Below are 14,045 nucleotides of genomic sequence, written 5' to 3' on the forward strand. Positions count from 1 at the left end.
TTATTTTAGCAGTATCTTCCTTTCTAATATAAAACCATTTTAAGGGTCCTTTTTAGGTCAGATCATGAGACTCCTTCTGAGTGTAATGTAGTGTGTATTTTAAGAAGATTTTCAACAGACAATATTATAGAAAAAGATTTTAAAACAGACATAGTCAAAGTTTCAGAATAATATATAAAATGTATACTTATCTCCAAATTCATCATTATAAACATTAAACATATACAATTTTATGTCAATTATATCTCAATAAAGTGGTTTAAAAATAAAACAAAAGCAAACTCATGTAAAAATAAATAAAACATAAGGCGATAACCACCAAATTCTTTTGGTGGTTATTTTATCATAAACATACAATATGAGTCACTTTTAAGTCATCCAACCTTTGTTATGGGTGGAAATGTGAACTTTAATATGCCAGGATGGTTACAATTGTCATGAACTAAAGTAGAAATCAAATCATAATGCAGATGCCAATATATCTGTGAGCTAAAGTGTGATCTCTGAGTACAGAGATGGAAGGAACATTTACCTGAGTAACATATACCTCTGTAAAGTATGTCTCTGCAGTATAGGCCTTTGCCAAGTTAGTGCTCATCTCAGTATGAATGGCTTTGACCTTGAGTCTCTGGTACTCTTCAAAATAGTTTAACTTGTTGTCTTAACTGAGCTACAAGGAATGTTACATTCATAAGGAGCCAACCTGGCATGCTCTAACACATAGGCTGATAAAAAATAAAGATTTTTCAGTAGTTAGGACCAGGGCAAACAGGCGCATGTATTAATTTCTTTCACTTCTTCTATACTGTGGTATGAAATGCCAAGCATATTGAAAATTCTTCAAACAAACTCATGAGTCATTATCACAGACCCCTGAGAACAGGACTGTCAGACTCATTTTCACGGGGGGGCCACATCAGCCTCGCTGTTGCCTTCAAAGGGCCAAAATAATTTTAGGACTGTAAATGTAACTACTCCTTAACTGTTAAGGAGTCAAAATTACATTCAACCCTTTGAAGGCAACCACAAGGCTGATGTGGCCCCTGGTGAAAATGAGTTTGATACCCCTGCCCTGGAAGCAAGAATAAGAAATTAATAAACACTTGAGAATTTATTGATGCTTAGGTTATAATATTCCACAAAAATATTGTAATTTATTAGACAACTTCTTCCTTACCTAAATATTTGAATTCTGCTTCTGTACACAAGGACTATTTCTTCTAATATAATGCAAGTCCTTACAGAAATTACTTCTGTAAATACGATCCCTAATAATTTTAATTAACACCAGATCAAATACCAATCACTCTTCACATTGAATAATAAGTTGATATAACCATTATTATTTCATCAATTCACTAACCGTCTGCACTTGGGCATTAAGGATTTCACATTTTTTTCACATCAAATTCTTTACTCATTCAGCTAAAATGTATGCACATGCCCACGTGATTCTGCATATAATCATAAGATATGCATGAACCTCCTAAATTCCATCTGTGGCCTTCTTCAGCCTCACAACATCTTAATTGGAAGACAAGGGGCTTGTATGCATGAGTCTTGAGCATGAATCTGAGACGATTCCCTACCAAGGGAATCATGGAGACGGTAGGACTTCCACAGAACATTTTTTGCGGGGGGCAGTTGTAAAATTATCCTTTATCAAAATGTTTTCCTTTGTAGTTCTTAACTAGCTGGACATTCTACTGCACCACTGCTGATGTCATCGATGGTGTCACAGGGGTGGCAGCCATCAACTTGGCAGCCCACAAACTGGGAAGTCCCCAGGATCTCTTGAATGGTTCCAGAGAGTTCCCTGGCCAAAGGTTGGTGCTGCATCTGCCAGGCAGTGTTGACAATCTCATCAAAAGTGCTGTTAGGATCTCTGTGCTTCCTATTGTTCTTTCCATCTCAGAGTGGTTCCTTTAGGGTTTGGATGAGCAAGGCAGCAGTGGAAGGTGCCACTTCAGTCTGGGCCTGTCTGTTCTGAATGGTTGGTTTCATTATAAGCGTGACCCTTTAGTCACCAGTGGCCTTGACAATGTCATCACCAGCCTCTTTTGGAAACAGACCCAGGGGCCCAAATTTGGGGTCCAGGGATCTGTAGCACCAGTTTCCACACCAGTGCACCTCAGATACACGACCTTGATCTTGCTTGGGTCAAGCATGGGCGGTATGTCAGAGGCAGTTGCCGTGGGATAAAAGCAGATGTGACATCACCGAAGAAACTTGCCCCTAGGCCTCCTCTAATCAGAACACCCTCCATATAACTCTTAAATGTCAATCTTTTGTTGTAGAGGGTGCTATCTTGTAGGCAAATATTGCAGTAATGTATCATGCGTACATATTTCATCAATATAATGTTCTGGACACACCCAGGAACCTAGAAAGATGAGAAAACAAACAAAAAGCAGCTAAAATTAAATGTAGGTATACATTTCAATAGATGCAAATGTAGATTTTGATTTAAGCAAAAATTTAGGTACCACAAAAAGCTTTGCATTTTAGTCTAATACTTTTTACTATTATGAGTCCCTTGTATCTTCACTCAGAACTTATATTCTTTTTTTTTAAAGATTTTATTTATTTACTTTTAGAGAGGGAAGGGAGGGAGAAAGAGAGAGAGAGAGAAACATCAATGTGCAGTTGCTGGGGGCCATGGCTTGCAACCCAGGCATGTGCCCTGACTGGGAATCAAACCTGCGATGCTTTGGTTCACAGCCCGCGCTCAATCCCCTGAGCTATGCCAGCCAGGACTAGAACTCATATTCTTAATTTAGGCACACTTTATACAAATAGTTGGCTTCCCAGATCATGATGGATTAGAAAATGAAATGTTTGTCAGCAGCAAGAATACTGGCAGTATTGGGAAGTGGTGAGGAAAAAAGAATCCCACTGAAAATAATAAAAATATAACTTCCAGGTGCTCAAGGAGTAGAGAGACTATCTCAATAATCCTGGAGAACACTTCTGTAAAACAATGCACATTCTCTGTTCTCAGCCTCAGATTACAACGAATTAAAAAACAAAAAGAAAATCATTTAGAAAACACTTCAGATGTTAGCAAGAGTTACATTAAAGAATAGTTCCATAACAACTTTTGGCCTTTAACATGGTAACTAACACAGATCAAACAACTCAGTCACAGATGATAACAAGTAAATGAAATGCAGTTTAATCTTTTTCCCTCGACTATTTGATGCAAACTGTTCATGGCTGTGTGAGCACTTGGATTACATTAAAGCATTTTTCTGGTCTTCCTAATGTTTCAGTAATTTGCTTAGGTTGTTCCCATGTAGTGGAATTGTATTTCTGAATATTCATGTTTGTAGGGAGAAATACGCATACACGTGGGGGATGTGTACTTGACTGCAGAACCAGAATTCCTTATAACCTGTTTCATAGAAATATTCAGTTAGGATAAATTCTGCTTTCCTTTTCCCGACAGAACAATTTCTGCCATCCTGCTGGTTGATACCTCGGATTGCTCTTATGTAAACAGTAAGGACACTTGGCAGCTATAGTTTCTTCAGGGCTTCTGGGCAGATAGGCTTCTAATGGCTTCTTTCAAGTCTACCTAGGAATGTTTCAGAAATGGAAGGGTTAGAGGTGAGTGCCGAAAAAGGTGACGATTGTAAGGAAAGCACTGCCAATATAAATAATGGGTGTCATGCTTTCAGGTGTATTTCAGGAAGTACTGAATTTTTTTATGTTTCTTTCTGCAAGTTTGCTTTCTTATAACCCCTTTTTCTTTTCCCTGTATCTTCACCTAGCCCCAGAAATTATTGTATTTGGCTTAAAATTACTGGAAAAAAAATGTTCCTTAATACTGGGGCAGCCTGGCTAATGGACTTAGGTCAAAATAATTGATCCCAAAGACAAGGAAATCCAAGCAAATCCTATCTTTATATGCTGTTCTTAATTTCATCACATGCGTCACAGACAGTCAAAACTGAGTTTAGAAATAGAAACTATTGCACAGTATTTAACTCCATTTGCCTCATGTAGGTCTGTTCTGTAGAAAATCAAGTATTTTTTCCTCCTTGTCTCCTACAAAGGTTAAGACATAAATGAAGGGAGGAGAGAGGTGCAAAAAGAGTTGCTCAATATAAATGTGAGAGATATTGTTTCATGCCAATATAGTAGTGTTTATTCTAATGCAGTATGATGAATAAAGCAATAAAAAGACAATGGTAAATAACTTTCATAGCTCAGACATATACCCTAAAGCCAAATGACACTGTAAAAATAATAAAATTAGCTTTAATTATGGGCATGCAATTCTATATTATTAAAATACCAGACAAGTTCAGCACACTAATGTATAAATGTAATTATTTTAGAGTCATGGAAAATAGACAGAAAACAATTTTCTTACATTATGGAGCATAAAAAATACAATAAAAAGTTAAAATATTGGTCTATTTTATTTATTTATTCAAGAAATAGTTACTCCATGCCTCCTGCATGCCAGCTGTTGTCCTAGGCATGAAATCTAGCAGGGAATTTATCCCCCTAGGAGCTTACATTCTAATAGGGAAAACATGATAAACAAGTGCATAACATGAATACTTTATTAAATGCTAGAAAGTGGTGAAAAATGAGACTGAGAGAAAAATGAAACCCAGAGGTTTGAAATTTAAAGTAGGCTGGTGAGAGAAGGCCTCAGTGAGAAGGGCACATTTGAGAGAGCCTGAAGGAGCTAACGCTGCTTTAGCAAAGTCATTTCCAGGTAGAAGCAGGACCGCTTTGGCGTGTTCAGTGAACAGCAGAATAGCCCGGAGTGATGGACAGAATGAAGGAGGCGGGTGTAGCAAGGGAAACTGAGGAGCAGCAGCCAGCCAGGTCAGAGGACTACCAGGAGGGTGTGCTGATTGGAAGCAAGAGAAGAAAGTGTTCCTAGAAGGAACTGTGCTCAATTTTTTTTCAGTTGGTCGAGTAAGAAGAGACTTAAGAAGAGAACCTGGCATTTAGCAGTGTTTTTGGTGATATTAACAGGATCAGTTTCCTTGTAGGTGTGGGAGTGAATGCTATTGGAAAGTCCCTTTGGGAGATGACAAGCAGGGATGCCTAGTTCAAGGAGTTTTGCTTTAAATGGGAGCAGATAGATAAGAACTGGCAGTGGGGGGTATTATCTTGTTATTGTTTATGATGCAGAAATTATAGTGTGTTTCCTTTTCTTCACTGATTGATTGAGAGGTAGTGAGAGAAACATCAATTTGTTGTTCCATTTGTTTATGCATTCATTGGTTGATTTTTGTATGTGCCCTGACCAAGAATCAAACCTGAAACCTTAGCAGATCAGGATGATGCTCTAACTGATACTATAGTGTGTTTTCATGTTCATGGGAAAGATACAGTTTAGACTGAAAAATTGATTTTACAGAAAAGAGGAAAACATCTGGTTTCTCTTGGGAGGTGGCCTTAAATAAGGGCATGAACTGAACATCCATAATAACAGTCTTGAGAGCAGATCTGGTATGTGGACACTGGAGCATATAGTTGAATTGATGAGGAGGTAGAAACGAAGCTCTCCTCTGGTTACTACAATCTTCTTAGTGAATGAGGAAACAGAGTTGGGAGAGAATGGATGGGAAATGGGTGTTGGAGAGTGAATGGACCAGGGAACACCACTGACCTGCTGCATGTTATGGGTCATGAATTTTAAATGAGACAGGATTGTTGTATGTTTTTCTTTATCTAGTCTACTGCTAGGTGTAAATGCAGAGTAGGAGGAGAGTTAGATGGAGCACGTGGGGGTTTTGTCAGACTAATTTCATGGATCAAGAGAGTGAGGGAGAGGAGGATATTTGCAAAGAAGGGTTTAGAGTAAAGGACACAGCATTTAAGCTGGGAAAGCAGGGGAATAAGGACATGGGGAAAAGATGGCAATATTGGATGTTGAGTCTTAGTGATGTTAATATTGAAATGAAACTCCTTGAAAGAGTGAATTATAAAGACAGGATCTTTATAAGAGCCATCGGCTAAGCCAATGAGATGCTCAGATGTGAAATTACATGGGGGAGGACCAAAATTATTGGTACTATAAAGGCCCAGAGAATGAGTAGTTGGAGGTAAGGTGGAGAGCAAGACCACTGAATGAGAGGGAGTCAAGGAATTGAGAGTTCATGTGATCATCTGCCTGGATATTGTGGATTTTGCATTCACGAAGAATTAAATCAGGAACAGTGGAGGAAAAGATCCAAGAGCTAAGTTTTCAAGAAATGATGACAAATGACATGGAAATACCTAAATGACTGTGTCAAGAATGGAAAGTATAAAAATATGAGATTCAAAACATGTTCTTAGTCCTGGCCAGTGTGGCTCACTTGGTTGGAGCATTGTCCCTTAACCGAAATGTTGGAGGTTCGATCCATGCTCAGAGCACATGCCACTAGGTTGCAGTTCAGTCCCCAGTCTGGGCTCCTATGGGAGGCAACTAGTCAATGCTTCTCTCTTGAGATGATGTTTCTCTCTCCCACTTCCTCTCCCCCTTCCCCCCTTTCTAAAAGCAATGAAAATATGTCCTGGGTTGAGGATTTTTAAAATGTTTTTAGAGTTGGGAAGGAGGGTAGTCTGTAGTGAGGGGTACCGCCTGCAGGCCAAGTGATATGCAGCTCATGGGCATAAAAGCAGCTACCAGTAGAAAGAGAAAGAGCAAAGGGCAGAGTGAATGTTCATAGAAGAGGTTGAGGCTATAGAAGATTTTGCTGGAAATTTTCCTTGAGTACCAATGGAAGGATTTATGGAAGTTGGTAAAGTATGAGAGAGGTCATGCCAGACTGTATGGGGATTAATTTATGGGGTGAGGATCATGGGAGTCCTGGGTGTCTAGGAATGACTGGGGAAAAAAAAAAACAGAGATAAAGGTGACAATAAGATGACTTCTTTTTAATCTTTTTTTAAATTGGGATATAATTCCCATATAACATCATCTTAGTTTCAGGTATACGACCTAATAATTTGATATTTGTACAAATTGCAAAATGATCACCACAGCAGGCCTAGTTAACATGCGCCACCTTACAGGGTTAGCTCTGATTGTATCAGAACTCGGAGAATGATGGTAAGGCTATGAGTGTCGGTGAGGAATAGCGTGGGGCTGTCCAGGAACATGCACGGCCCTGCCCTGAAGACGCTGCAGAAGCAGGGAAGGGCAATCTCATCCGAAACACTCACATCTCCTGGGTTCTCTTGACCCTCTTTGCCCAAGCAGTGAACTACTTCTCAGTGAAACAGGAAGAAGTGGTTCTATGATCTTTGTGTGCCTATGATTTTTACATGTATTTTATATATGTTTTATATACCAACTCATTGATTGGAGCAGAAGCTCACAACAGTATTCTCCCTTTAAGTTACTTTTGTGTCTATCATAAAATAAGAGTGAACATATTATACTAGTTTCTTTCAAGCATTTATTTTTAATGCTCACAGTCCACCAGAAGGCATTTTCTTCCACCAGCCCCAGCTTCATATTTTTTTTATCGTTATTTACTTCAAAGTGTTTTTTCCATGAAGGGCAGCTGTGAAAAACAACAATAACAAATATTTGAATTATTACTGAAAGAGCTCGTGGACTTCTTTTATCCTTTAACATAAGATGTCACTTTTACGTCAAAGCAAGTGAACCCTCAACTTTAAAAGTATCATCAATATGCATGTGGTAGACATGCACATAGAGAAACTATGAAAAGACTATCCTGATATCTGCCTCACCTTTTTTTTCTGACTCACCTACAGAGCTAGGACTGGGCACATGTAGGAACACAGACTTCCTCCATTCCTGGCTCTTTACAGTTCTTTTTATAGCTCCCTGAGGAGGAGTCTACTCTTACCAGTTTAGCCATGGTACATAATGTATGCCTGAGCACTTCCACCAATATCAGACAGGCAACACTTCTTCCCATTGTCCACCCTGTTTCTAGCACTAGGAAGGTCCCACTCCAGCCCTTGAATGACCAGGAGGCCTTTTAGCTATAGTCCTATACGGATTTAACACATTGGTGTTGCACTTCAGCTAGACTGTCACTGTAACATGGACTGAAATAGGTAGTTAAGTCCATATTCTCTGGAGGTTATTTTCTAGTCAGAAAAACAGATCCTAGCAAATGCATAAGCACAAACTGAGCCCATTAGAGAAAAGAATACAGTTTTTTAATGGCCTATAACCAGGTAAACACACCCAGACTGAGTGTGAGTTTGTGTGAGAGAGTGTGTATGCATAGGGGGAGGTTGAGGAAAGCTTTCTTGAAGAAGTGGTATATGAGCTGAGTTTGAAGGATGGACATAGTTGGGTAGGAATAAAGGGACGATTTCTAGGCAGGTGGAACAGCATGTGTAAATGGCCTGGACATGGAGTGAATTGTACATTTGGAAAATTTAAAGACTAGTGAGGCTGGGATAAGGACAGAGAAGTAACTGGGAGGCAGCCCAAGCCACAGCATTATACACAAACAGTTACATCCTGGTAATCTCTCAACTTCATGTAGCAATTGTTTGCTCCTCTTTGGCAGTTCTTGGCATGCTCAATTGCAATTATCTTGATGATTTTGAGGAAACAAGAAGGGTTGTACGTATGTCATTTCTTAGGCATCCATAGATTCTCCACCTTAAAACCTCTCACTCTTCTTTTCATAACCAGCTGAATGTCACATCTTCTCCATCTCAGCCCCTTTGACTTTTATGTATCCTTAGACCATAAAACCCTTAACAAATGTATTCGAGTATTGGGGTTTTTTATTATTATTATTCTTTACAGAGACTGTATTGTGTATCATTGTCTACCCAATACCTCAAAGGGTGACTGCCCACTAGTAAATTAAGTCAACATACTGTTGCCCAGTAAGTGTTTATTGAACTGAATTATCTTACCCATGTCAGACTCTTCGGATAAAAGCATCACACAGAACATCTTGTTAGTGTATGTTCATGGACACCTTCATGTGTTTACTGAAATAAACAACAACAAAAACCACATATTTTAACTGTACCTAATAAGGGATTACATGTAAAGGTATTTTTGAAAAAACAACTAAAGCAAAACAAGTAACCAATGTTATCTTTAACTTACCTGTGTTACGTGTTATAGTAAAACATGATTATCAAGCTGTGACTTCAGAGAGCTGGGTTTTCAGGGGAGGGTATGTTTTATTCAGGATTTGTCATTTATTAAGAATGTTTTTGTTTTCTTGGCTTCTGAGATTAAGAATAATTTTTGAAAAAGGAAGCTTGGTGTTGTAGAACTATCAACGGTTTTGGTTTTATTCCTCCCCATTGTGACTTTAACACCCAATTACATACAGGAGCATGGCAGTTCCACCCACTGACTTGTATAAATGCCCAACCAAATGAGAATTCTTATCTTAAAAAGAAATCTCTGTGATGTAAGGGATGTACACTGAAAATATCCTTTGTCCCCTTTGGGGTCTCTGGGGGCCTGACTGGTCGGTGGTTTATTAGAAGAAGGTCTTTGCATCCCATTACACAGCCAAGTTATGGAGTCTGTAGTGGGTCAGGTAAAAACTTGTGACCAGATTATTGGAATTTTACAGTTCTTTTCAAAATAAAACTGAGTCATAGTAGAATGACACCATTCCTAATGCTAGAGCTATTTGGGGAAATGTGTCTTTTGTAACTACTATTACTTACTTGTAATTGTTAAAGTCTGAGCTTTCAATTGGAATGTTGAACACTTTCTGGTTAGTATTCCTCAAAGTAATAACAAGTGTTTATTTTAAGTGTTCTTATTTTGTTGGCATACAGAAACTAGTCACAAATTACTGCTTTTAAGAAAAGCTATGAAAATATGTGGCAAAATAATCTGTATTCTCCTAGTATGTGTGTGTGTGTTTGAGGTCTATCCACCAATTGTTAATGTAATGAGAATGGTTTGTATAACATCGATGTGACCTGGCAGCCAAAAGAGTGGGCATGTGCATGAACAATGATGACTTCACTGTACTAGTCAGTGGGGGCAGTAGATGCCATTGAGTGAGCATGTGTACTGTGTGGCTGTAGCACTCAAAATGACCGAGTGAGTACAGAAATGAATCTGCATCAAATTTTGCCTTAAGATTGAATATTCCTCTATGGAAACTATTCAAATGATTCAGAAGGTTTTTGGAGACAATGCAATGAGTGCAGTCCAAATAAAAGTGTGGCACAAACACTTCAAAGATGTTGAGAAATCTGTTAAAAGTGATCCACATTCTGGAAAGTTTGCAATGAGCAGAATATCTGAGAATGTTGAATGTGTACAGGCTGCAGTCAACAAAGATCCATGACTGACAGTGCGAATGAAAACTAGAAGCTGATCTAGAGATTCCCAAAACTGCTGTGTCCAAGATTTTGATGCAGGATCTTAGCATGAACATGTGCGGCAAAATTTGTTCTGTGACTTTTGCTGTCAGAGCAGAAGGAATATTATGCTGCTGTTGCTAATGACTTGACTCAACCCACTACCAATGAACCAGATTTCCTCAAGAAGGTCATAACCAGAGGTTGATCATGGGTCTATGGCTATGATCCAGAAATGCGGGCTTAGTTGTCCCAACGGAAGTCACTTGATCGTCCACACCCAAAGAAGGTGTGGTAAAGTTGCAGCAAGATCAAGACCATGTTAACTGTGTTTTCCATCACAAGTACACACCTCCAGGCCAAACAATTAATAGAGAGTACTACTACCTCAATGTTCTTCATCGGTCAAGAGATGCAATGTGACAAAAACAGCCACACCTATGAGCAACTGGTAATATAGTCAGCTTCATCACAACAATGTACCCACTCATGTATCACGTCTCATGCAGAGTTTTTGGTGAAACATCAAATCACCCAGGTGACTCAGCCCCCCACAGCCAAGATTTGGCACCCTATAACTTCTGACCTTTCCCAAAACTAAAATCACCTTTGAGAGGGAAGAGATTTCAGACCATCGATGAGATATAGGAAAATACAATGGGGCAGTTGATGGTGATTGGGAGAACTGTGTGAGGTCCCAAGATGTCTACTTTGAAGGGGACTGATGCATCATTGTCCTGTGTACAGTGTTTCTGATATCTTATATCTTCTACAATAAATGTATTTATTTTTCATAATACATGGATGGATACTTTCTGGACAGACCTCACATACATACATGCATACATATGTACACATAGTACATATATAAACATTAAGGGGAGATGTGCATATATGTATATAGATGTGTAGTGTGTGTATATATAAACATATAACTATGCGGGATTTTTTGTTGTTGCTGTTCTTGTTTTTGGTGAATTTGGATCCAGTGGACTAGTAAATCTGCTCCCAAAACTCAGTTCTTCAATAGCAATCATTCAAGTGTAAATCAGAAACTCTGCCTCCGTTTCCCTCTGTTAAGGCTGACCCAGATTTTAGGTGGACCCCAGGCAACCATGCTTGTTGTTGCAGGCACCAAACACTGCCTTGAAGACATTCTCAATTTGCCTTGCCATTCTTGTAATAGAACTAAAAATGTTACAAGACCAGCGTGTAGAATAATGCCATGTTCAAACATTTTGTTATTTTTCTCTGCAATATGTGGATGCTTGAATGAATTCAAAGGGTCTGTGACACAGGGAAAAAAAGCTTTAAATAGTAATTAAGGTGTGTGTTTCTTATTTCACCATATAAAGACAAAGAAATGTAATGGTTTTAATAATTAAGGATACAGACTAATGCATGCAGTTTGCAGTGCTAATAAAAAATTGCTGTTATCCTCTCTGTTTTTAAGAATGAAAAAGGCATTTCCTCAAAATACTTCACTGTTTCCCTTGCCAGCTCTGTTCAGGCTCAGAACTTGATAATAACAATTCCAGATTGTAAAAGAATTAAAAAAAAAAAAACCATAAAAGTGATTTCAGTCCAACTTTCCAAATCAGTTAACCCAAAGGTTAAGTGCTACTGCACTTGACCTAAGAGAGAGTTAGGTCCCCTTTTATAAGACCTGAGTGTAAAGAATAAAGACAGCATTTTTCTTCTCTTTTTTAAAGAAGCCTCATGTAATGTTCTCTGAGTTAAGTTTTACCATTCATAATGAATGCAGTCTCGCCATTCAAATGCAACCATAAGTACACAGAAGATAAGAATTTAATTAAATGTAGATTAAAACCAAACAGGAAAACACACTAGCTGATAATTTTATCCCATCCTCTGGCCATATTTTTTATACTTCCTTCTTGTTCTTCTTTGGGCTATAGCTTATCAACATGCCGATAGTACCATAACTCATTACATCTGATGGCGCGGCGGAAATGTGCAGGCTCTGTGCTTGGATTTCCGAGGCACTTACAATGCAAAGCATGTAAATGTCTCTGTTAAATATATTAGTGTGGTAACCCTGGTGAAAAGAAAGTGATTTGGAAGAAATCCTTAAACCTCTCACAAGATGCATTAGTATTACATGGTAGCATGTGGAATTCTCAAAGTGGAACCAATTCATACATTCACATGGATGGGGTATGGCTTAATATTTTGAGGTTGAGCAACTTTAGCAGCTGGCAATGTTAAGTGCCAATCAACTTGCTTAGCTTACTCAATGCATGTGGAGTTGGATACAGGGGCATTTATATCTCTTTGTAGGAGAATGGTATTTTTTTTCATTGTTGACCATAATACAGTAACACAATACCTCTGTGCTTAAATGTTGCTCTCATTAATCTTATATAAAACATCTCTAAATGACCTCCTAGTATTTAAACTGAATCTATTGAGATTGTGAATGATAAAAGTCAGAGGGGACAGAAGGCTTTTGTTAGTAAGACAATTAGTATATATTATTTATGCTTAATCAGTTCATCTAATTTTTTCTAATAATTCTTATTACAGAAATAGGCAATGAACAGTTAGAAAGAAATTTGATCATTGTAAAGGAAGTCTCTAAATCAAACACAATAATTTTATTTATTTTTTTCTACATTTTAGAAATCTTATAGAATTTATTGGGATGACATCGGTTAATAAAATTATAGGTTTCAGATATACAATTCTATATTATCTATATACTGTATTGTGTGTCCACCACCCCAAGTCAAGTCTCCTTACATCACCATTTATCCCCCCTTTACCTCTTCTACCTTCCCCCTTCCCTCTGGTAATAACCATGATGTTGTCTGTGCCTATGAGTTTGGGTTGTTTTTTTTTTTGCTATATCCCTTCACCTTTTTCACCCAGCCCCCCAAACCTCTTTCCCTGTAACAACTCTCAGTCTCTTTTCCGTATCTATGAGTCTGTTGCTATTATGTTTTTGTTGTTATTGTTGTTGTTCAGTAGACCCCATATGTAAGTGAAATCATATGGTATTTGTCTTTCTCTGACTGGTTTATTTCACTTAACATAATGCTCTCCAGATCCATCCAAGCCATCACAAAAAAAGTAAGATTTCCTTCTTTTTTACAGACCTGATAGTATTCCATTGTGTAAATGTACCATAGTAATTTTATCCACTCATCTACTGATGGGCACTTGGGTTGCTTCCAAATCTTGGCTATTGTAAATAACTCTACAATGAACATAGGGGCGCATGTATTTTCCCAAGTTAGTGTTTTTGGTTTCTTTGGAAATATTCTAAGAAGTGGAATGGCTGGATCATAAGGGAGTTCCTTTTAATTTTTGAGGTAACTTCACACTGCTTTCCACAGTGTCTGCACCATTCTGCATTCCTACCAACAGTGCATGAGGGTTCCCTTTTCTCCACATCCTCGCCAATACTAGTTGTCTGTTGATTTATTGATGATAGCCATTCTGACAGGTGTGACAGGATATCTCACTGTGATTTTAATTTGCACTCTCTGATGATTAGTGATGTTGAACATTTTCTCATATGTCTATTGGCCAGCTGCATCTCCTCTTTGGAGAAGTGTCTGTTCAGGTCCTCTGACCATCTTTAATCAGGTTCTTTGGGGGTTTTTTTTTGTTGTTATCATTGAGTTGTACAAGTTCTTTATAAATTTTGGATATTAACCCCTTATCAGATGTATCATTGGCAAATATCTTTTCCCCTTCAGTGTGTTGTCTTTTCATTTTGTTGA

The 14,045-nt window shown here is 38.2% G+C and overlaps 1 protein-coding gene and 1 long non-coding RNA gene across 3 annotated transcripts in view; one reads left to right on the forward strand and one right to left on the reverse strand.

Moving 5' to 3' along the window:
- Window positions 1-14,045, forward strand: part of ZFPM2 (zinc finger protein, FOG family member 2) — a 440,537-nt gene that overhangs the window by 371,630 nt on the left and 54,862 nt on the right. The gene's annotated exons all lie outside the window — the stretch shown is intronic.
- On the reverse strand, window positions 1,644-3,869 carry LOC118501760. Its single transcript, XR_004904416.1, has 2 exons — window positions 2,758-3,869; window positions 1,644-2,554 (listed from the first exon to the last, which is right to left on the reverse strand). It is a non-coding gene; the product is annotated as an uncharacterized LOC118501760 (long non-coding RNA).

Source organism: Phyllostomus discolor, chromosome 7 (assembly GCF_004126475.2).
Source record: "Phyllostomus discolor isolate MPI-MPIP mPhyDis1 chromosome 7, mPhyDis1.pri.v3, whole genome shotgun sequence".
NCBI lineage: Eukaryota > Metazoa > Chordata > Mammalia > Chiroptera > Phyllostomidae > Phyllostomus > Phyllostomus discolor.